Source organism: Sus scrofa, chromosome 17, assembly GCF_054392235.1.
Source record: "Sus scrofa isolate SSC_HxYL_T2T_F1_AM1 chromosome 17, Sscrofa_HxYL_maternal_Yorkshire_Landrace_v2.0, whole genome shotgun sequence".
NCBI classification, from domain to species: domain Eukaryota; kingdom Metazoa; phylum Chordata; class Mammalia; order Artiodactyla; family Suidae; genus Sus; species Sus scrofa.
The window spans coordinates 26228739-26252584 of record NC_139399.1 but is presented as its reverse complement, the minus strand read 5'-3'; the positions used below and the strand labels follow the sequence as shown (position 1 = coordinate 26252584).

Sequence of the window (23846 nt, the reverse complement as noted above, 5' to 3'; positions counted from 1 at the left end):
GTAACATGGGATCTGAGCTGTGCCTACAGCCTACACCACAGCTCACGGCAATGCTGGATTCTTAACCCACTTAGCAAGGGCAGGGATTGTACCTGCATCCTCGTGGATGCTAGTCAGATTTGTTTCCGCTGAGCCACAACCAGAACTCGTATAATTTTATTAAAAGGAAATAAAGAATTGGGGTGAATTTTTAACCTCTAAAGCCCCTGAGAGTAATTTCTTCCTGGCTGCTCATTTGTGCTCTGTCCAGAGTTCTATCCCCAGTAAAATCCACTGCCTGCATGTCAAGTTTTCACACACTGTCTTCTGGCTTTTCCATCAAAAAGCATCAGGTAGAGCAAAAAGAGGGGCAAAACCCTTATCATCTTAAGAGTGGCTCCGCCTTGACGATGGTCCAGAGCAATGACCAATACAAGAGAATCATAAAACCCTCAATGGTTATATGAACCCTCCTGTTCACATGGGAGCTGCGCTAAGTGCTGGTTCAGTGAGGTCCTTCATTCATAGGCCAGAGTAATAAACATGACATTGGCTGCTTTCCCAATTTGTTCTTTAGTCACTGGCAAAAGAGATTTTCATTGAAGGGATCTCATGCCATTTTGAAGTTTTTGTCTGCAGAGTTTAATTAGTAATCTCAGTTTCAAAGCTAAGTTGAATTGCCTCTAACCCTTTGCTAATACACGATTCTTCTCTCCACCTGCATGCCAGAAGGAGGTTGTTGCTGTCATTTTTCTCTGTATTTGGACATGCTGCCCTTTGCCAAATAATATCAGGGTGTATAGTAAAAGCTACTGATGCCCCAATCCGTGTCCTCTCAGCCAGCTCCTGGATTCACTGCAGCAGTAGTAACCCCTCTCCCCACCTCAACCAGCCACATGTCTCTGCTGGCTTCTCTGCCTGGGGGCTTTCTTGACACTAGGGGAGCTTGCTCTGCCTGCATGGAAGCACCAAGGAGTAAGGCTTCCAGTAGCAATCTTCACCCAGTGAGGAAGTGGAGGGGTGCATAGACACCCCAGCTTCCCCATCACTCAGTGAGACCTATCCTTACTGCCTGCCCTTCCTTCCCTCAGCCCCTCTCCCTTGCAGCACTTCCTGGGGGAGGGGGCATCTCCCAAATAAACTGCTTGTTAAACATCCTTGCCTCAGGTTGCTTTTGGAACAACCCAAACTGAGACAGGTTGTGAGCAGAAAAAGCTGAGCACTTTCCCTGAAATGCACAAAACTCGGAGCGCCTAAAGCAATAAATTATGTGCAGATAAAAAATGGCTGGCAGATGGCATCACTCTGCCAGAGTGGGAAAATTAAAATAAGTGGCAAGCAAATACCTAAAAAATAAAAATTAAAAAAAAAAACAAATAAAAAAGTGAACAGAAAGAAAAACTTCCACCCAGGTGTTGGTCTGGGTTTGAAACACAGAAATAGTAGATTTGGGTCCTACGCAAGGGCAACGTCGCCAATGGCCTGGCTTCTTCTGTGTCAATCCAAAATGGTTTCTCTTTCTGGTTGTTCCCTTGCTCTGAGTGCCCCTTTCTCTGACTATTGTCCAGAAGAGATGGGTATGATCCTGCGCTTACTATTTCCAGAGCACACAGATTTGCATTAGACTCGTGTGCACCTAGGAGCAGGTGTCAGCCTCCTCTTGTGCCCCAGGTCACACCCTCTTGGCCCACCTTTTACAGCAATCAGCCTGGTGCAGGTGTCACCCAGCAGCCTCTTATGTCCATGGCAGCAATGATCTCATGCTTTCTGCCCTGCCCCTTCTCTTCTGCTGTCTCTTAAAATGCCTTCTGGGAAACCACTCAGCTGTTCAGAATCCTGGAAGTGTAAGGTCATGAACAACCCCCTGAGAAACACTGGACTAACAGGAGGAGATCTGGTGGATAATGTCTCGTCCTTCTGGTGGACAATTTTGAGGTGTATTTCATGCAGCTTCTTAGAGCACCCCCTGGAGGATTGAGCCCCAGTTACCTGAAGTGGTGCATAACACCTTTGTTTTACTTTCCAGTCTCCCACTCCAGTTCCTTGGAATGGAACTGCCCAAAGTAGCTGGATGTGTCCAGTTCAGCTTTCCAGGAAACCAAGTGCTACTTAGGGTCACATTCCAAATGACAAACTTCCCCCATTTCTCCTTTATCAATGGCTTCTCACATACCTTCCCAGCCCAGCTGTTGTGTTGACACCATCATGATTTCATCTTGGCTTCCATCTAGACCATTATTGATGATTCACTTTCTCTTTTTTTCTTTTTTCTTCTTCTTTTTTTTTTAATGGCCCGCACTCACAGCATACAGAATTCCCAGGCTAGAGGTCAAATTGAAGTTGCAGCTGCTGGCCTACACCACAGCCATAGCAACACCAAATCCGAGCAGTGTCTTCGACCTACACCACAGCTCACAGAAATGCTGGATCCTTAACCCACTGAGTGAAGCCAGGGATTGAACCCAAATCCCCATGGATACCACTGAGCCACAACGGGAACTTCTGTGATTCACTCTAAGTAATTAACCATTTGTAAAGAAATGAACAAATATTTAGGACTCAACTTCTGAATCTTCTTATTGAGTTTTTGAGAACTCTGATAAGTTCATTCCTCATCTGGTGGTACTCTTCCATTAATTTCCACATTTCCTTGGGATATACAGTATTTATGTCAGTGGCTATAGATTTTGCAGGGATTTGTTGATTCTGAACAATGTTTATTGATATTCACAGACCTTGGATGGGCACTGTTGAGAATACAGAGCAGCTGAGATGCAGTTGCTAAAGTTTAGGGATCATCTAAGGAAAATAATAGGAAAAACTTGAATAATCAGAGCAAGTAAAATATATAATCCCGTAAATGTGACAAGTATTGACAGGGTGTTATGGTGGAAAGAGGAATCATATCGGGTCAAAGCTAGAAGGAAGCCAATTTCACACATGTCTTCAGTCAGGTAGTTAAAGGAGCCTCCTTTTGGACCGTGATGAGACCAACAAAGGAAATGGTCAGTTTTGCCACAGTGGCCAGAAAGCTTATGTTTGGTTAGCTAAGGCATTAGGAAGGAACATTTTTCACTATAATTCTTGAACATTTTCATGGCTCTAGATTTCAAGCTCCACAGGCATTTCAATAAGCGTTAGTACTATGTCATTGAATAGCATGTTTCTCCTCTTCAAGGTTGAGGTTTTAGATTTATGAAATCTATCTTTTCTGAGGTTATAATGTCATAGCACATGCATTATTGAAGCATTATAATTCTTCATGCCTCCTGGGTATTTCTGCTTGTTTATGAAAATTTCATTGTTCTGCATGTGTAGATGGCAGTTTGAATGACCTAGAAAGAAGAAAACATTGAAAGTAATGATTGCATAATTCATGCTATCCCTAATTAGCTGTGTTTTATTTTCTAAGAGCTACAGATGTTATATTACTCATAACAGTCTGTTCAGATATTATTCATGTCACACAAATAGGATGTTTGTTAGCTTCAAATATTTAAGCAAATTTTGTGTGTTTCTTTAAATTAAAAAACAAGTATCCATGTTTTGTGAATACTAGCCATATTTTGTGTCTGTACAATAGGAGCTAAACTAGTTGAGGCCTTTAATGCCTCCCTAACTCAGAGTGTGGTCTTTAGATTGGCAGCATCAGTATCATCAAAGAGCTTTTGGAAACACAGAATTCTGGGCCCCACCTTGGAGCTATTGGCCCAACATCTGCATTTTATCAAGATGGCCAGTGATTCACGAATATTTTAAAGTTTCAGAAGCCTTAAACTACTTTTTTCTAGAGCTAAAATTGTGCAATTTTTAACTTTAGCCTTAATATTTGATACATGAGACACTCTCAAGCCACCTGATGGCCAATGGCACTTGAGTATTAGAATACACATATTTTGAAATATTAATTTCCAGTATACTTCTAAAACAATTATGGTTTTTGTTTTTAATATCTTTTTCATACACTGAGAAGATTGCCTTATAAATTTCAGAATATGTGAGCAATCTAAAGAAATTAAAAGTAGAGAAAGATTCGAGAAGAGTCACCCAAGGAAAGCTTTCTTAGCAATTCTCAGCTCTAGGGTTTCTGAGAAATAGCTGGATTCCGAATAAATTTTCTACTACCAAATCCATGAGTTTCTTTTCTGTGAAAAGGATTATTTGTGCTGTATATTAGATTCCAGATATAAGTGATATCATATGGTATTTGTCTTTCTCTTTCTGACTGACTTCACTTAATATGAGTCTCTAATTCCATCCATGTTACTACAAATGACATTATTTTGTTCTTTTTTATGGCTGAGTAGTATTCCATTGTGTATATATACCACATCTTCTTAATTCATTTATCTATTGATGGACATTTAGGTTGTTTCCATGTCTTGGCTATTGTGAATAGTGCTGCAATGAACATACGTGTGCATGTATCTTTTTCAAGGAAAGTTTTTCCCAGATATATGCCCAAGAATGAGATTGCTGGGACATATGGTAGTTCTATATTTAGTTTTCTAAGTAATGAATACCTCTAATAGAGAAGAATTATTCTCTTTAGAAAGATAATAACCTTGATGCATTAAAAGCATTTTAATTGACTAAAATTGGAGGTAGACCTAGCAAAGCTGGGTACCTTCACCATTACTGCAATCAAAAATTGAACATGGGGACGAATGTTTATAATATGAATAAATCTCAATTTGACATAAAATGCTTTAAGTTTTGTATTTAATTTGTAATGCATTTATCTTAATATTTTTAAAAATCTATAACATTCTAGAGACTGCAGATTTCTGGACCTGGTTCTCGAAGAGCTTGTAGTTTAATAAAGGAGATAGAGGTACAAATACAGACACAATATAAAATTAATGCTATGCTTAGGGGTATGAAAAAAATCTTATAGACTTGTAATAGTGGTGGAGATTTATTTTGCCTGTTGTTACCAGGAAAACCTTCACTAAGGAGGCATTTTAGTTGAAACAATTCTTTTTTTCTTCTCTCTTTTTTTTGTTTTGTTTTGTTTTGTTTTAGTTGAAACCTGGTTTGGAGTTTAACAAATAAAGAAGAAAGAAAATGAACACATGAATGTCCTACCCATGACAAACAGCAAGGGCAAAGGCAGGGAGAAATGAAGCACAAATCATACATTGTTCTTCAATGTCAAGTTCCTGACAGGCCATATGGTATCTATGCAGCTTGTTTAAAATGTACTTTCAAATCAAAGTAACAAAACAAATTGTGTTTCAATTAGCTGGCTTCTTTCTGGATGAGGAATCTGTCCTTTCTAATCTCCTCTTGTAGAGGGAACAAAGAGCTTTGCCTCAGTAACAGTTCTATTGAAGTGATATGTATGCCTGCCCACAAATAGCACAGATTGAATCTTGTTCCTGTCCAGGTATGTTAAATAACTCCTGAATGGATATCTTTTCCAAACTCTTTCTAAGTCAATACTGAAAAACAAATAAATCAGAAGAATGGGTTTTAGAACTTTAAGAATCTCTGTGATGGCCAGTGTGGTCCCTGGGGAAGGGTCCTAAAAGATGAAGCTGCAGAGATGACTTTGGTCCAGATGCTCTGAGGGGCTCCCTGCCCAAGCATGGGCCCATTTTCATACAGATTCCTGTTACAGGGTCTCCTTTTCTTTCTTTCTTTTTGTTTTTTGTTTTTGTTTAGGGCTGCACCTACCGCACATGGAGTTTTCCCGGACTAGTGGTCAAACTGAAGCTGCAGCTGCCAGTCTACAACACAGCCACAGCAATGTGGGATCCAAGCTGCATCTATGACCTACACCACAGCTCAGGCAGTGCTGGATCCTTACCCCACTGAGTGAGGCCAGGGATTGAACCCACATCCTCATGGATGCTAGTTGGGTTTGTTACCACAGAGCCAAACAGGAACTCCTCCCCTTCTCCCACTGCCACGAACCCCCCCCGCCCCCCGTGCAGAAGATCCTGGGCCAGTCATCAAATCTGCACCACAGAAGTGACCTGAGTCACAGCAGTGACAATGCCAGGTCTTTAACCTATTAGTTCACCAGGGAACTCAGGCTCTCCACGTCCTTGCCTTGACTTGGCTGCAGACACTCTGCCAGCTTCTTCCATTAGGTTGGACCTCTTGGCACATTTCATGCATCCAGATGACAATTACCCAGAATCATGTCTCTGGGTCTTTTTCCTCCACTCTCCACCCACCACTACACCCTCCTGATTCCTCCATCTCCAACCAGTGGTTGTCTCTTTCATAATTTTTTTTTTGCCATTTTCATGAATACAAAGAAATACTTGATTTCATTTCCCAGTAAACCCTTACCTTTGGCTATGGTAAGAAATGCTTCTATTAACATGGGTGTATAAATAGCTCTTTGAGACCCTGCTTTCAATTCTTTTAGGTATATACACAGAGGTGGAAATGCTAGACATATGGTAATTCCATTTTCAATTATTTGAGGAACCACCATACTGTTTTCTATAGAGCCTGCACTATTTTACGTTTCCACCAACAGTGCACAGAGTCCAGTTTCTCCACATCCTCACTAACATTTTCTATTTTCCAGTTTTTAAGAGTAGCCATCCTAATGCGTGTGAGGTGGTATCTCACTGTGATTCTGATTTGCATTTGTCTAATAATTAGTGATGTTGAACCTCTTTTCATGTGCTTATTGACCATTTATATATCTTCTTTGGAGAAATGTCTATTCAAGTCATTTGCCCATTTTTATAATCAGGTAATCAGGTTGTTTGCTTTGTTGTTGAATTATAGTGTTTTTTTAGGGGGTCAGGGATCAAACCCACAACATAGCAGTGACAGCACTGGACCCCTTAACTACTAGGCCACAAGGGAACTCCAAGTTATAATTCTTTACATATTTTGCATATTAACACTTTATCAGATACATTATTTACACATATATTTTTGCATCTCATGGATTGCTTTTCAATCTGTTCATTGTGTTCTTTGATGAACAGAAGTTTTATTTCGATGTAGTTTTATTCTTTTTTTTTTTTTTGCCTGTGTTTTTGATGCCATATGCAAGAAATTATTGCTAAACAATCATTTACTTTTAGCAAAGTCTGTCTTCTAAGATGATTTACAAAGATGATTTACAGTGCAAATCAATTGGAAAACTTGGATCGATTCAGTTATTAAAGACAGAGGAGTTTAAAAATGAGTAAAATTAACATTGGCACACTGAGATTTTATTGAAACTTTAACTTTTGAAAAGCAGTCAATTTCATTTAACTAATTGATTATTTTGAGGTTTTGAATTCATGTCTAGGTCATGGATCCTTTCAAACTGAAACATAATGGGAACTCTTAGAAGTCAAAGTCTATGTATTATGTTTCTTTGCTTTGACAAACCACCAGTACGGTGGGTAGCAAAGAGCATCTACTCAATAAACCCTTACAATAATAAGAGAGACCAAGAATTGCTATCAATATTATTTACACCATTTTTTCATTTTATGAATGAACAAATTGAGAGCCTGCTGGAAAAGTAATCTTAAGTGATCAATACTGAGTACAAAAGAGGTGACCTGCTTGCAAATATAACAAAAAAGCTTGGGTTTAGAAGTTTGGATAGCCTGTCTGAATTAATCGATAATTAGGGGTGATTGATGACTACAGGACACATGTGTGCATGCGATGTCACTCTTTAATTGTGAGCATGTGGTGTGATGGAGATAGGGAGGTAAAATCTGGGTCTCAGAGTTCCCACTGTGGCTCACTGGGTTAAGAATCTGACTGCAGCAGCTCAGGTGACTGTGGAGGTGAGGGTTTGATTTCCAGCCTGGTGTAGTGGGTTAAGGATCTGGCATTGCTGCAGCTATGGCAGTTGCAGCTCGGATTCAATCCCTGGCCTGGGAACTTCCATATGCTGTGGGTGTGGCCAAAATAAATAAATAAATAAATAAAATTTGGATCTTTAAAGAAAATTATTTCAAGAGTTTTCTCCTCAATTCCATACATCCTCTGAAAGCTGTTACCTTGTCCTTTTGGGGTTTCCACATCTCAGGTATCCCCCAGGTACTGGCGACACATTTTGAGAAATGCTGAGAGATCTGCTGTGTAAATTGCCATCCTGGCTGACCATAGTTTATATGTTGAAATCATTTTATTCTATAAAATGTATAGTATTTTAGACCTCAAGGAGGCTTCCATCATTGAGTTCACATGCTTTTTTTTTTTTTTTCCAGATGGGTGAACAGAGGCTTTTGGGAGGCAGTCACTTAAGGCACCTAACCTGCCAGTAAGAGATATGGCCAACATCCTGATTGGACTCCCAGATCCTAAAGTGTAAATTTGTTAGACCTGTCAGCAGGAACAGAAGGGACAGCAGTTATCCATTCCGGGACTTGAGTTCCCTCCTTACCTTGTAGTTTTCAAGAGTGTCTCTCCCTCAGCCATCCACAAAGCCAGAAAACCTTTGGCTTCTAACACTGGAACTCCCCCCAACCTAGTCACAAAGCCATGGGGATCCTAGCCATGGTCACTTCCCTCATTAGTGCTAGAGATTCTTTGGCTGGTGCCATTTCCACTAGAAACTACACAGCTAGACCCATTTCCCAAGTTTCTCCACTCTCAGCTGGCTTTGATTAAAGGGGAGCTCAGTCTATAAAAAATTAGCATAGCTTCACTGTTTCTGGACTCACAAGAACTTTTATTGACAAGGTTGCCAGTTTTACAAAATGTTCAAATTCATCTGATCTTCCAAATGACAGCATCCACTGGAAAATTAATGGACATCTGTGAGGTCATCTGGGGTTGAATTAAATTTTTGATGTACTGTGAAATCAGGTCAGTGCAGTAGAATTATATTTTAATAGTTATAAATGTGCTAATACAATGCTGTTCTTCCAATGCGCTGCAAACTGGCAACACTCCCAGACTTCAGGAAACTTCCAAGAAAGAAATTTCAAAATTCCTGCCTAACAAATATGGACAAAAAGTCAGAAAATACTAAGAATCTTCTATTAAAGTATACACTCTAGATTTAACTTGAGAGTTATGATCGTAAATGACATCTATTTAAGATTTCATTTAAAAGGGCAACACTGTTTAATGGTGTGAGTAGTAACCAGAAAATTCATAAAGAGAGAAGCTCCTCTTTCTTCTTAAAATTTGATTCCACCGAAGTCATTGTACTTAACCATTTTCAAGATTGCTTATTAAAGCAAAAATAGAATGAAGAGATGGGAGTTGTGGGGACTCAACCTATTTTCTATTGGGTTTTATAAAGAACTTCTTAACAAGAGGCTGCCTTGTGCACCATGACAAATATGTAAGCAGACGTTAGACAGCCGTCTTTCAGGAATATTGGTAGAGAGTATTTCTTAATTGAATGAGAAGTGTACTCAGTGACTTCCAAGGTCTTTTTTAATTTTAAGACTGTGTGCTGCCACGTTCTATAAAATAAAGCCAAAAGGAGATTTCATTGAATTGCTAGTCAATAACATGGCTTAGAAATGAATTCTCACTAACAGCATTTAGAATTTAACAGAACTGGAGTTCCCATTGCGGCGCAGCGGAAACAAATCCGGCTAGTTACCATGAGGTTGTGGACTGGATCCTTGGCCTCGCTCAGTGGGTTAAGGATCCAGTGTTACAGTGAGCTGTGGTGTAGGTCACAGACACTGCTCAGCTCCCACATTCCTGTGGCTGTGGCATAGGCTGTTGGCTACACCTCCAATTCGACCCCTATCCTGGGAATCTCCATATGCTGCAGGTGTGGCTCTAAAAAGCCAAAAAAAAAAAAAAAAAAAAAAAAAAAAAAGACAAAGAAAGAAAGAAAAAAGAACTTAACAGAACTAACTTTAAGTTTCTCAGACTCACATAGAGGCAAAAGGATGTCACAACATTGGATGTGGAAAGGGCCTCAAGGGAGCTACGGAAACCTGGCAGTTCTTGCAAATCCAATGCCCTACGGGGCTAAGTTCTCTAAAGGCAGCTGTAAGATAAGCCTGTGGTGGAGGGAATATATGGAATGGATGGTCAACGAGGACCTGTTGTATAGCACAAGGAACCCAACTCAGTATTCTGTGATGACCTAGATGGGAAAAGAATCTGAAAAAGAATGGACATGTGTATAACCGAATCACTTTGTTGTATAGAAGAAATTAACACGACATTGTAAATCAACTATACTTCAATAAAACTTTAAAAAGTGGAAAAGGGGGTTCCCTGGTGGCCTAGGAGGTGAAGGATCTAGTGTTGTCACTTCTGTGGCTTGCGTCACTGCCGCTGCACGGTTCGATCCCTGGCCCGGAAACTTTCACATGCTGCAGGCACAGCCAAAACAGAAAACTAAAAAATAAAAATAAAAAATGGAGGAAAAAGATATTCAAAATGTAAAGTATGGAGTTTCCAATGAGGCTCAGTGGAAACGAATCTGACTAGTAACCATAAGGACGCAGGTTCAATCCCTGGCCTCACTCAGTGGGTTAAGGATCTGGCATTGCCATGAGCTGTGGTGTAGGTCGCAGATACAGCTCAGATCTGGCGTTGCTGTGGCTATGGTATAGGCCAGTGGCTATAGCTCCGATTCAACCCCTAGCCTGGGAAATTCCATATGCCACAGGTGTGGCCCTAAAAAAAAAAAAAAAAAAAAAAAAAAAATTTCTCCTTTCCTTTCTTATTAAATCATTACCATTGACCTTAATCTTTTACATTAGGAACACACAGGAGGTAAGAGCACTCTGGGAAAAACGGCAAAGACCACACAATCAATCTTTGTTTCCATTAGCACAGTCAAATATAGAAGTTTCTTAAGTATTCAAGAGCTTGGCAAGGCAATATCATATGTTTATGATTTAACAAACATATGATTTAGTTTAATCCCACCCAAGGCTCACATGTCACGCCACTTCTCCCCTCCTTCTCTTTCCTTCTCTTACCCTGGCCTCTTACTCTTCTCCCCTTCTTCTCTCCCCTCCTTCTCTCCCCTCTCTTACCCTGGCCCTTGGGTTCTCTATAGGATTCCTGACTCCCTGCACTGTCTCACATACAGGACCTGGGCTTCTGCCTCCTCTGAACCAAAACTGACCTAAGCTGTGCCTTCTTCCCTCTGGGCCTTCTCTATATATCACTGAGTGAACTAAGATTTCAAGACCAGAAGAAGCATACTCTGTGTACCTCTTCCATGATGTTTGCATGATAATTGCTTTTTTTTAGAATATGAAAACCTTATCACAAAATAATGCTTCTATAATTGTAAATTCCATGGAGGTGGTCTGTAGCTAAAGGTGAAAATTTGTAGGGTGTGCACCCCACACCCTATCAGATAAGTCATCCCGTCTGCATCCATATATAAAGTTTTAACTATGTAATGGAGAATTATTTAAGAGGTCCTTACTACAATCTACACTTACTCAGTACAACGTATCAATTTCTTCTGCAGAGCAGTTATTGTCCTCTGGAACAAATGCTCTGACAAACATGGATAGTATCATACTAAATCTAACTCATTGTTTTCTAAAAGTTTAAGTTTTTTTCTTTGTTTATGTTTTTATTAATCTTTGAACACCTTTTTCCCTATTTCTTTTTTTTCCAACTTAATGATTGTAAATTATATATATGTAAGGTATCCAACTTAATGCGTGTGTGTATATATATATATATATATATGCATATAGTGCACACACTTCATATATATAGTATACATTATATGTCATTATATATTATATACACTATAAATCTATGTATTGAAGTAGTCACCACAATCAAGCTAGTTAACACCTCACCTTACATGGTTACCATTTTATTTTTTTCTCTTTTCTTGTGGTAAGAACATTTAAGATCTACTAAAAGTTTAAATATTTACTGTCCATGAGGCTAAGCTTATTATTTGTCCTTATTGAGTACAACTGCTACTTTTTCAGTAAGGAGTACCTTACATACATTTAGGTGTTATCTAACATATAGACTAAAATTTTTTTTTTAGTTTTGGGGGTAGAAATACTTTTAAAAGTTAAGATGTCAAAAGTCCACAAGAAGATGAAGTATGAGGACAAGGGCTTGGTTTTACGAAGCTGTAATCACAGCTGCTAAAATTAAATTAATTTACCAGAGTCTTCTTCAAACTAAACAGATATTGTTCTTGAGAAAAACATACTTGCTATAAAACATTTGGATTTGTACCATAAAAACTCAAACACAAGACCCCTATAATGGCTATTTATCTGACAAAAACAAAGACAAAACTTATTCATCTGCTTCCACTGGACCAATGCAGTGAAACGGACAAGGAACCCAGGTAATTCCAATGCATCCAGTTTAATGGTTTCAAGTTATTTCTAGATCACCCTGCAGTGTTTCACATGACAATCTCTAGTGTTCATAGGACACCAAACCAAAACCAGAGGAAATCTGCTTTCTTTTCTTGCATATGCTCACACGTTGTTTTTGTTCCAAGGACTGTTTTGAAAATACACTGTCCTCTCAAAGACTTTATGGATTATCTTTGCCACGTGAAGTCAAGGACAAAACAACTCATAGAGGAAAGAAATTTTTTTTTCTAACTTTCTCTTCTACCAAGCCTTTTAGCCAAACTACTAGAGAAGATTGAAACAGACATTTCAGCAGTTTTTGACCAGTGTCTAACCAATGCTTGGGAGAGAAAATATTACAAGTAGGACTCCCTAATTGCCTGGGTAAGTGGGAATTTTAGCTGAAAACAAAAATTGTTTGTAGTCCCCATAGAGGCCACCAATTCCATCTTTGAAAAATGGAAGGCAGTACTGGAAGGCAGTTGGTTGTTTTTCTCCTCTCACCTCAAACATGCACATATTATGTCACTTGCGAAAGGGAGAATTAAGCTGAACATTCTCACCTTAGAAACTCCTTCTCAGTTGGGTGGGTGTGGCATCTGGGAAGTCTTCCTGTGTGTCTCCTCCATGGCAGAGAGCTCTTTACTTTTTAGAAGAGCGGACTACTGTCTTTGGGCCAGAAGGCTCCTTCCCTCGGGGCTCGAAAATGGACAGGATGCATCAGAGCTGTCTCCTTCTAGGTTGCCTGCAAATGGTTTCCCAGTAGCATTGCAAGAATCCAGTACCCAGACTCTGCCCTTCTTGAAGTCATAATTTTATTCCATCCTCCCTTTGAAGATAGAGACAACAACTGAGATGCAAATACTTGTGGCTGCTATTAAGTAAACAGCATAGAGGGTAACAAAAATGGCCAAAGCAAGTGTGAGATCCACAAAGAAAACAATCAGCTTTGCCAACATGTCTGCATTTCTTTTTGTTCACAGAAGATACTGAAACATTCCCAAAAGCACCCACCACACAGTTATGCCTGTATAAGAGGTGGGCAGGAAAAAAGACATTTCTAAATATGCCAAAGTGTGTCGTAATTCCCCAAGGATCTCCCAGGAGGGCTGTGTAATGAAACTTTTGAATTCCCACCAGTGTTGCTTCACCATGAACGTGCTTGCTAATGAAAAGATGACTAAGAATTTATTTCATCACCTAACTGTGCAACTGATTCACTTGTGTTGTAATTTCTGAGGGGTAAGAACACATTAAAGTTATGCATTTATAACATGCAAAACTACTACAGAAAGCTGATGTTTTTCTTGGAAAACTGAAATGCGCCAGTCCAGTGTGAAAGGAAAAGAAAGCCACTTTCAAATACGCAAATTCAGAAGGTTTACTTCTTTCGCATGAGTTTGGAAAAAAAAATTACTAGATGATATAATCCAATAAAACACCTTCTTTGTTGAAAGAGGAATACTCGGTATGTAAAAAAATGTGAATTTGACCAATAGAGCAATGAAATTAAATCCCAGGTTTACAGCTCAGCAGCAGACATATAAGATCATAAATTCAAATTATAAAGGGAAGTTAGTGGGCTGCCAGAGATAGTCTTTAAGAAGACAGTCAATTTCCTATATTAAATGGTATGATTAAAAAGCTTTACGATCTACAAACAAAAATGGCCAGGATATTTCTTCACTAACAAGGTAAATGAAAAGCATAAGAGAATCCAAGAAGAACATAAAGTTGAATGATGAAGCCATGGTACTCAACTGAAGTAAACTAAACTGAAGCATGATCCTGAATAAGTGATGGGATATGAGAAACAGCATTCTATTTGTTCTTAATATTAAGAAACTTTTGCTTCAAGTAGCACTGATTAAGAGTGTGGGGTTGCATTTCCAAGAGATTTAACCACGCTGCTTGATTTTACAGTATTTTCAAACTCACAATATTCTCAATGCTGTCTACTAGATTTACATTTCTAGAAACCTAAAACATGACAAAAATTAAATTATGATAGTAATAGAACAGAATGTACAGATTACAAACCTCGACAATTTAAAAGTAATGAGGACTTCCCATGGTGGCTCAGTGGGTTACAAACCCGACTAATATCCCTGAGGATACAGGTTTGATCTCTGGCCTCGCTCTGTGGGTTAAGGATTCAGCATTGTCATGAGCTGTGGTGTAGGTTGCAGATGAGGCTTGGATCCCACAGTGCTGTGGCTGTGGCATAGGCCAGCAGCTGCAGCTCCAATTCTATTCCTAGCCTGGGAACTTACATATGCTGCAGGTGCAGCCCTAAAAAGAAAAATAAATAAATAAATAAAAGTAACAATATACGGGAAAAAAGTTTGGAGGGATACTGAGATCAAGATGGTGAGAAGTAAGGAAATAATGATTTCCACATCTTACATAATTCAAGGGATGCTGTCCAATAGTGTAAGAAATAAATATTAGGTATATTTTTTAAAAATAATAAAGATAGCTAATTGGACAGCTACAAATACAAATTTAACAAGATTTGTAAGATAGAATGGCAGCAGAAGGTGTTAAACTCTGGATTTTCATAGTAGAAAGTCAGCAGATACTGTTTAAAATTGCTAAATAAACTAGATTTAAAGTATATTATCTAGGAGTTTCCCTGAGTGGATAAAGGATCTGGTGTTGTCAATGCTGTGGCTCTGATTATAGCTGTGGCATGGGTTTGATCACTGGCCTAGGAACTTCTGCATGCCACCGGCACAGCCCGAAAAACCCATTTACTTAAACACAAATAAAGGATAATGTGCAATAAATAAAAATTATGGGTTTTTTGTTTGTTTTGGCTTTTTTAGGGTTGAACTTGCAGCATATGGAAGTTCCCAGGCTAGAGGTTGAATCAGAGCTGTAGGCAGCAGCCTACACCACAGCCACGCGGGATCCGAGCCACATCTGTGACCTATACCATAGCTTGCAGCAACACCAGATCCTTAACCTACTGAGGGAGGCCAGGGATTGAACTCTCGTCCTCACAGATACTAGCTGGATTCGTTACCACTGTGCCACCGTGGAAACTCCGATTATGATATGTTTTTAAAGGGTAGATTAGGTGGGTGGATGAGAGGAAGAAATCAAAAGAAGAAAGTGAAGTGAGTAATGTAGATTAAAATATGAAAATGGCACAGCAGTTCAATGAAGGAAAGGGATGGTGGGTAATTTTAATTGGGGAGGAAGCTTAAAATTGTAAAATATACCCTATTGATCACTAGTGCACTTTTCATTTTAAAATTCAATTTTAGACAGAACACTGTAAATCAACTTTAATAGCGTAAACATCTTTTTAAAAAAGAATTCAAAAAAAATCAAAAGAAGAAACAAAGAAGAAAACTCAATGTTAGGAATCATTGGGTAATTTCCTACAGATTAGATTAAATAATAATGTAGAATAAATACCAAATGGTGGCATTGTGATGGTTAATACAAGTATATCTTTTTTTTTGGGGGGGGGGGGCCTTCACCTGTGGCATATGGAGGGTCCCAGGCTAGGGGTCTAATCAGAGCTACAGCTGCCGGCCTATGCCAGAGCCACAGCAATGCCAGATCCAGGCCGAATCTGCGACCTACAACACAGCTCACCGCAACGCCAGCTCCTTAAGCCATTGAATGAGGCCGAGGATCGAACCCACAACCTCATGGTTCCTAGTCAGATTCGTTTCCACTGCACCATAATGGGAACTCCCAGTATACCTATTTTTATGCCTAAGTAATATGTGTGTGTTCCAATTTAACAAAGACAGAGACTCTCTTGTGATTGCTTATTTACTAAAGGAGTTCCTTTTGTGGGTCAGTGGTAATGAATCTAACTAGTATCCACAAAGACTTGGGTTTGAACCCTGGCCTTGCTCAGTAGGTCGGGGATCTAGCATTGCCACAAGCTGTGACGTAGGTCACAAAGGAGACTGGGATCCCGAAATGCTGTGGCTGCGGCTGTGGCCTTCCACTACAGCTCCAATTCGACCCCTAGCCTGGGAATTTCCATATGCCACAGGTGCAGCCCTAAAAAAAAAAAAAGCTGCCCTTAACTAAAAGAACAAAGAACTTCAGAATTGAACGCTTTTATTTTTATTTATTTATTTATTTATTTAGGTTTCTATCTTTTAATTCTGTATTTACCTGCACTTGAATCCAGACTATGACATTGTATCAGGTTATCCATGTATGACTGTTTTCCTTGCTTGTCAGAATATTTCTCCTCAATCTGAATCCTCTCTTTATCACAAATCTTTTTTTGACTGTGCTGATTCTTATGGCATCTACCTATGGTCATATTTTTTTTTTCTTCTATACTCTGACTTCCTTTAGAGGATTCTTAAGTATCATTTTTAGTTGGATAAACTTTTATTTCCCTTCCACATACCCACTTGATCCAAAAAGTCTTTGATCTGAACAATCTTCTAATAATAAAAATCATATGCAGAATTGAACACTTTTAAATATTACCTTGTAAATTCAACCCCCTGATTTCACAAAACTTCTAGTGAAGTAATAATATCAGGGAAAGAATTTAGGTTTTCTATTGCAATTGCAATTAAATAAAATTTAATATTATTAAATTCACAAACAGCATTTAATAAGGTGTATGTTCATATATGTATATCTACATTACTTTCCATACACCTGAAAGTAACACAACATTGTAAATCAACTATACTCCAATATAAGACAAAAATTAAAACAGTCAAAAAATTAAAATATGTAGTCAAAATTTCTTAGACATTTTTATAAAATTAAATAAATTTTAGTATTAATTGGAAAAAGTATTATGAGTTCACTTTTTTCTTCATGATAGAGAATATGTTTTCAGAGGTCACCTTGGGGAGGAAACTGCTCTGTTCCCTTAAGAGTTTGTTCCATCTAAAATGTCTGTAAATTTTTCAGAAGGGTGGGCAGAAATGTAAGATTGATACAAATTGACCATCCTTTTGAATCACTGTTTTTACATTTTCTCCACTGGGTGATTTTACAAAAGAGAGAAATACACTCCATTTTCATTTTTAATTGTCTTTAATTTTTCATTAGAACATCATCTCTTTGGCTATGATTTGCATACCACGGCCTATGTTAACAGATTGTGTCCTTAGTCATTGAGGTATTGAGATCTGTTGGTCAATGATCATAAAAATAATTCATTTTAAAGATTACATTTTCGGAACCCTCCTACCCTGTTGGTGGGAATGCAAATTGGTACAACCACTGTGGAGAACAGTATGAAGCTTCCTTAAAAAATTAAATAGAGATCATACTACCACATGATTGAGTAATCCCACTTCTGGGCATATATTGGGAGAAAACCATAATTCAAAAAGATACAGGAGTTCCCATCATGGCGCAGTGGTTAACAAATCCGACTAGGAACCATGAGGTTGCGGGTTCGGTCCCTGCCCTTGCTCAGTGGGTGAACGATCCGGCATTGCCATGAGCTGTGGTGTAGGTTGCAGACGCGGCTCAGATCCAGCGTTGCTGTGGCTCTGGCCTAGGCCGGTGGCTACAGCTCCGATTCAACCCCTAGCCTGGGAACCTCCATATACAGCGGGAGTGGCCCAAGAAATAGCAAAAAAAAGACAAAAAAAAAAGATACATGAGCCCCAATGTTCACTACAGCACTATTTACAATAGCCAAGGCATGGAAACAACCTAAATGTCCATCAACAGAGGAATGGGTAAAAAAGATGTGGAACATATATATAATGGAATATTACTCAGCCATAAAAAAGAACAACTGGGGACTACATCTAATCACTTATGATGGAGCATGATAATGTGAGAAAAAAGAATATATACATGTATGTGTAACTGGGTCACCACGCTGTACAGTAAAAAAAAAAAATGTGGAGTTCCCCTCATGGTGCAGTGGAAACAAATCCAACTAGTACCCGTGAGGTTGTGGGTCTGATCTCTGGCCTCACTCAGGGGTTAAGGATCTGGTGTTACCATGAACTGTAGTGTAGGTCACAGATGCGGCTCAGATCTGGCATTGCTGTGGCTCTGGCGTAGGCCAGCAGCAACAGCTCTGATTAGACCCCTAGCCTGGGAACTCCATATGTTGTGGGTGTGGCTCTAAAAGGACAAAAGACAAAAGCAAAAAATTGTATTGGGAAAATAACAATTAAAAAAAATGGAGAGAAAGAACAACAACAAAAAGAACAAAATAATGCCATTTGCAACAGCATGGTTGGACCTGGAGATTGTCAGACTAAGTGAAGTCAGAGAGAAAAAGACAAATATCATATATCACTTCTATGTGGGATCTAATAAAAAATTATACAAAAGAACTTATTTACAAAATAGAAACAAACACACAGATGTCAAAATCAAATTTATGGTTACCAAAGAGGAAACATGGGAGGGAGGAATAAATTAGGAAGTTAGGATTAACATATACACACTACTATAAACAAAATAGATAATCATTTTTGTATATAACTATTTTGTATATTTGTATATATACAGGATCTATCGTACAACACAGGGAAATCTACTCAATATTCTGTAATAACCTATATGGGAAAAGAATCTGAGAAAGAACAGATAAATGTATACGTACAACTTATTCACTTTGCTGTACACCTGAAAGAAACACAAAATTGTAAGTCAACTATACCACAATAGAATTTTTTTAAATGCATTTTGATAGAAAAGGGAAATGGGAGATTTATATAAAGGAGGGAATATGAAAACAGTTAAGCTCAGCTCTGCAGGCTTAAAACTCAGTGTGGCTGGCTAGCATGAAATCATGAGGGCATAAATTGGGATTGTGGCTTTTTGTGTCTTTCAGTGTGAAAACTGAGATAACTTTAAATGTAGATTGATTTTGGCTCAAGACAAAAGGATCAGAGAAATTCTTTTCGTCAGATGCAAGTATCTTGGGTTCTTATCCTAGAGAAGATTTATGTAAAAATCATTAGATCTCAAACTACTTAGAGCAGAGAACAGTACTTCAATATATAAAGAGGATTGCTGACCTGCATTATTATTGATGGACAGGTTTTTTCTTTATGCAAATCAGATCTTAGACAGCCAAAATCACATTCAACTCTTTTTCCCAAGATGCTCCCAAGATAAATTTCCAATTATTTAAAACACATCTTAACCCAGCTTCAATCAAGGCTTCAGTCAATTTAAAACTCCTGCGGTTTCTCCTAGAGCTAAATCATACATTTAATATTTCTTACCTTTTAGATCATCAAATCCTATAAAACTTACTATAAATCTCGTCACTTCCACTCCATAATAACTTAGGCAGAAACATTCTGAATTAAATGATGCTATGACTTGATTTATATACATCTGGACTTTCAATCCAGCGGCTTCCCAGCACTCTATAAATCTTCATAAAGTTCTGGCAACATACTTGAAAAGAACTGCAGTGCAGCGGGTTAAAAATGAAGCCTGGGTTTTTGCCAACTTTATGCTATAAGAAGCCATGTGACCCTGCCCTTGTGGGGAAGCTACTGATGAACAAGAGGTTGTTCTTTGGGCTTAGCAGTCCACCCCATCCGACTGTTCACCATTTCAAGTTAACTACCACAGCCTGAAATGACTTTTCTTCCCAACATGCCACTGATGAGAAAGGTTGAGAGGAATATGGACTTCTTTGCTATTTCTTTTCTGCTGTCAAGTGGAGGCTGCTAGTGTCTGCTTGCATTTTTACCCTAATAATTTATTTGGATAGGAGCATCCCTAAGCCTAATATAATATAATTCAAGATGTCTGAGATTGTCTTATTGTTCCCAATAGTAGGTGACCCTTCTTCTCTCTAAGGGGACTAAACCATCCAGTCCAACTGACATCAGGCTTAGCCACCTGATTTGCTTTGGCCAATGAAATATGGTTAGAAATGCTAGATGCCAGTTCTGAGCAGAAGTTCTAAGGACTATTGCATGGTTTCACTGTCATTCTCTTCCTATTGCCAATGGGCTGTTAGGTCCCAGATGGAAGCTGCTCCTTCAGCCTAAGTGGGTTCCAGATGGAAGAGCCAAAGCAACCTATGATAGGTATAAAATGAGCAAGAAACAAAACGCTGTTGTTAGCTACTAAGATGTAGCTCACTAAAATGTAGCTTACTAAGATGTTGAGGAACTTTTGTTACTGTATCATAAGTTAGCCTAAGCTGATTGACACAATTAGCATCTTTTTCTAGAAATTCCAAGAACTGTTTGAGCATAAATAATAATTTTTAAAAAAGTGTGAGCAAAGTCACTTTCTTTGGCCAATGAGAGTGATAATCTTATTTCTCAAAATCTCTGCACTCCTGGTCTATCCTCCTTATGTGTCCTTTGGAAAATATTGGAGACTGGCCATACTTCTTTCAGGAATGCTAAATGCCTGTACCCAAGGGAATCTGTTAATCACACCTTTTCTTACCAGATTAGAGACAGGTATGAAGTCTCACTGTCTGGAGATCTTTCTTCTTATTTCATCACTGATGCCCACACTAGACACATCCAGCCACAATAGACTTCCCAGGCAAGACCTGAGGTGAAATTCTTGGAAGAGTAGCCTGCCTCAGTTTATAGTGGAGCTTGAAGGGATGAGTGGGCAAGAAATTGCAAACAGCATATTCAAGTGAAGTGAATTATATGTGGGAAACCAGCTAGACTGGTGCAATCCGATGGCATTTATCATGTAATTCTGACAAGTCTGGGATTGTCCAAATCAAGACAGAGTATCATTCTGGAAGACCATTAGCCCACACATCATCAATACCTTAGGTCTAGGAGTTCCCATTGTGGCTCCACAGGTTAAGGACCCAACATTGTCTCTGTGAGGAGGTGGGTTTCATCCTTGGCCTCCCTCGGGATCCAGCATTGCCACAAGCTGCAGCATAGGTCACAGATGTGGCTTGGATCCACTGTTGCCCTGGCTGTGGTGTAGGCTTCAGCTGCAGCTCCAATTTGACCCTAGCCCAGGAACTTCCATGTGCCATAGGTGTAGCCATTATTTATTTATTTATTTATTTATTTATATACTTTTTAGGGCTACACCTGTGGCATATGTTAAGTTCCCAGGATAGGGGTCAAACTGGAGTTGCAGCTGCTAGCCTACACCGCAGCTACAGCAACTCAGAATCGGAGCCTTGTCTGTGACCTACATCACAGTTCACAGCAACACTGAGGTCCTTAACCCACTGTTAAGGACCAGGGGCCAGGGATGCAACCCACATCCTCATGGATACTAGATGGGTTTGTTTTCGCTGGGCCACAATGGAAACTCCAGGTGCTGCCATAAAACAAACAAACAAACAAAAACCCTTAGTTCTAAATTTAACTCCACCTTTAATGGCCTATGATGTAAACTTAATGCCCATGTTTATCTCCAAAAATGACTACATGAATCTTTCAGCCTGCCTGGTTTTAATTCCAGCTAGGCCATTTTCTGGCTGTATAACTTTGGGAAGCTATTTAACGTTCCTGTATTTCAATATCTTCTTGTTGGGAAAGGAGAGCAATAATAGTTCCTACCTCATATGGTCACTGTAAAGATTAAATGAGATCATAGAGGTAAAACGCTGGGAAAGCGCCTTAGGTACTCAACCAGTGTAACCATAATTGGCCATCTTGCCTATCTCAAATGTTGCCAAGACTATCCAGCACCTAGAAAGAACTTTATAAATCTGATAAAGTATTATGTTGCTTATTTCTCACTTGGCTGTACCACATGACTTATCTTTCTTTGATTGCGGCTCTTTGAGGTGGAGCAATAATTTCATATGCTTCATGGATCCATTCAATAAGACCGGATCTTCTTTTGAGATCACAGAAGTCAGAAACAGTTTGTCTCCGTCAATCGGTCCTAAAATCCATGTCAAATGTGGTAAAATCTTCACACTTTGATGGATTATTTGTGTCAAATTTTTAATCCCAAGGTGACTTTCTTTCCACACCTGAATCTCTTTTCAAACCATGAAGACTGGAGTTCCTGTCGTGGCGCAGTGGTTAACGAATCTTACTAGGAACCATGAGGTTGTGGGTTCGAGTCCTGGCCTTGCTCAGTGGTTAAGGATCCAGCATTGCTGTGAGCTGTGGTGTAGGTCACAGATGCGGCTGCAGCTCCCATTACACCCCTAGCCTGGGAACCTCCATGTGCCACGGGAGCAGCCCTAGAAAAGACAAAAAACAAACAAACAAACAAAAAAAATCATGAAGACTGACTTCATAAAACAAACACTACAAAATGATGAATCCTGCTGCAGAGAAAAAAGGAAAAAAATTCATTCTCCATGCATAAAACACTGCTTTTAAGATTCTTTGCTATTTATTACTATCCATATTTCTCCTCTTTACTTGAACATGGCTAATGCACTTTTTAAAAGATACTCTGAATTTTACAAGGCTTTATGGAAAATTGTCTGTTATTTTACCTTAGGAAGTTAAAGAGTTATTTCATTCTAATTTTCTCCCCAAAGATAACTGTGGAATAATTCTATCAAAAGTTGTAGAAGTCAGATGCACTCCAAAGAGCTTTCCACTGTCCTCTGTTTTTTGTTAGTTTTTATTATTGTTATTAAAGTATAATTTAATTACAGTGTTGTTTAGTTTCAGGTGTACAGAAAAATGATTGGGTTACGCACATAGATGTGTGTGTCTCTCTCCCCCTTGCCCCTTTGGTAACCATAAGTTTGTTTTTTGTGTCTATGGGTCTATTTCTGTTTTATAAATAAGTTGATTAGTATCTCTTTTTTTGCTTCATATATAAGTGATATACGATATTTGTCTTTGTCTTGCTTACTTCACTTAGTATGATAATCTCTAAGTCCATCCATGTTGCTGCAAATGGACTTATTTTTTAAGACCTCTATTTTTTTTTTTTTTAATTTTTATGGCCATACCAACAGCATATGGAAGTTCCAGGGCCAGGGATTGAATCCCAGCTGCAGTTGCAACTTATGCTGCAGCTGCAGCAACGCAGGATCTCTAACCCACTGCGCCAGCCAGGGGATCGAACCCACACCTCCACAGCAACCCCAGCTACTGCGGCTGGATTCTTAACCCACTGCTCCACAGCAGGAACTCTAAGACCTCTACTTTTAAAGACCTCTATCCCAGTGGTACTTACCTTTTCTGCTTGCAGGTTAAGATGTCTTTTCAAGCCAGTTGAGAAATATCAGATACCTCTTGAAAAAAATATCTTCTCTTGAAAACATCCATATGAAAACGATATGTTGGTCATAGCTTTAGTCTGGGGCACAAAAATTAAGGACTTCAATTCAACTCAACAAGATAATGTAATGATGGCTTTAATTCACACAGGAGAGATATAGAAATAACACTGCCGTCTCTTGAAGAATTCAGAAACTGGGGGTATGTTTTTGTTCTGTGTTTTTTTAATCTGTCTTCGCTTTGCCTTTTTGAAGCAATTACACATAGCAATAGCACCATCTATTGGCCGATTCTATCTGTTTATTTGCCATCGTGTGAGGATTTTGGCAATCACTCAACTGACAGGTGTAGAGAACAATGCCCAGGGTTTCACTTTTAATACCCTACTCCTGTTTCCTAAGCAGCCTTATTGTGCAGTTTTACAGTTAGTTCAGTAGCTCATAACTATTAAAGAGGTGTTTTAAGATAAGCTAGTGCC

General features: G+C 38.9%; 1 protein-coding gene and 1 long non-coding RNA gene across 4 annotated transcripts in view; one reads left to right on the top strand and one right to left on the bottom strand.

Moving 5' to 3' along the window:
- LOC146395191 (uncharacterized) overlaps window positions 1-10143 on the top strand; it is a 31698-nt gene extending 21555 nt beyond the window's left edge. Inside the window, exons 2-3 of the transcript XR_014831915.1 lie at window positions 5005-5156; window positions 8169-10143. The gene's annotated coding sequence lies outside the window, so the exon portion shown is untranslated. The remainder of the gene's footprint in view (window positions 1-5004; window positions 5157-8168) is intronic.
- The window catches only part of LOC146395190 (uncharacterized), a 104072-nt gene that overhangs the window by 143 nt on the left and 80083 nt on the right, over window positions 1-23846 (bottom strand). The window contains exons 4-7 of one of the 3 annotated variants that reach the window (XR_014831918.1): window positions 23325-23447; window positions 18814-18836; window positions 12800-13065; window positions 28-3314 (exon numbers count right to left, since the gene is read on the bottom strand). This is a non-coding gene — a long non-coding RNA (uncharacterized LOC146395190). Of the gene's footprint in view, window positions 1-27; window positions 3315-12799; window positions 13277-18813; window positions 18837-23324; window positions 23566-23846 lie in introns of those variants that run through there. The other 2 variants (XR_014831917.1, XR_014831916.1) reach the window with 2 other exon arrangements.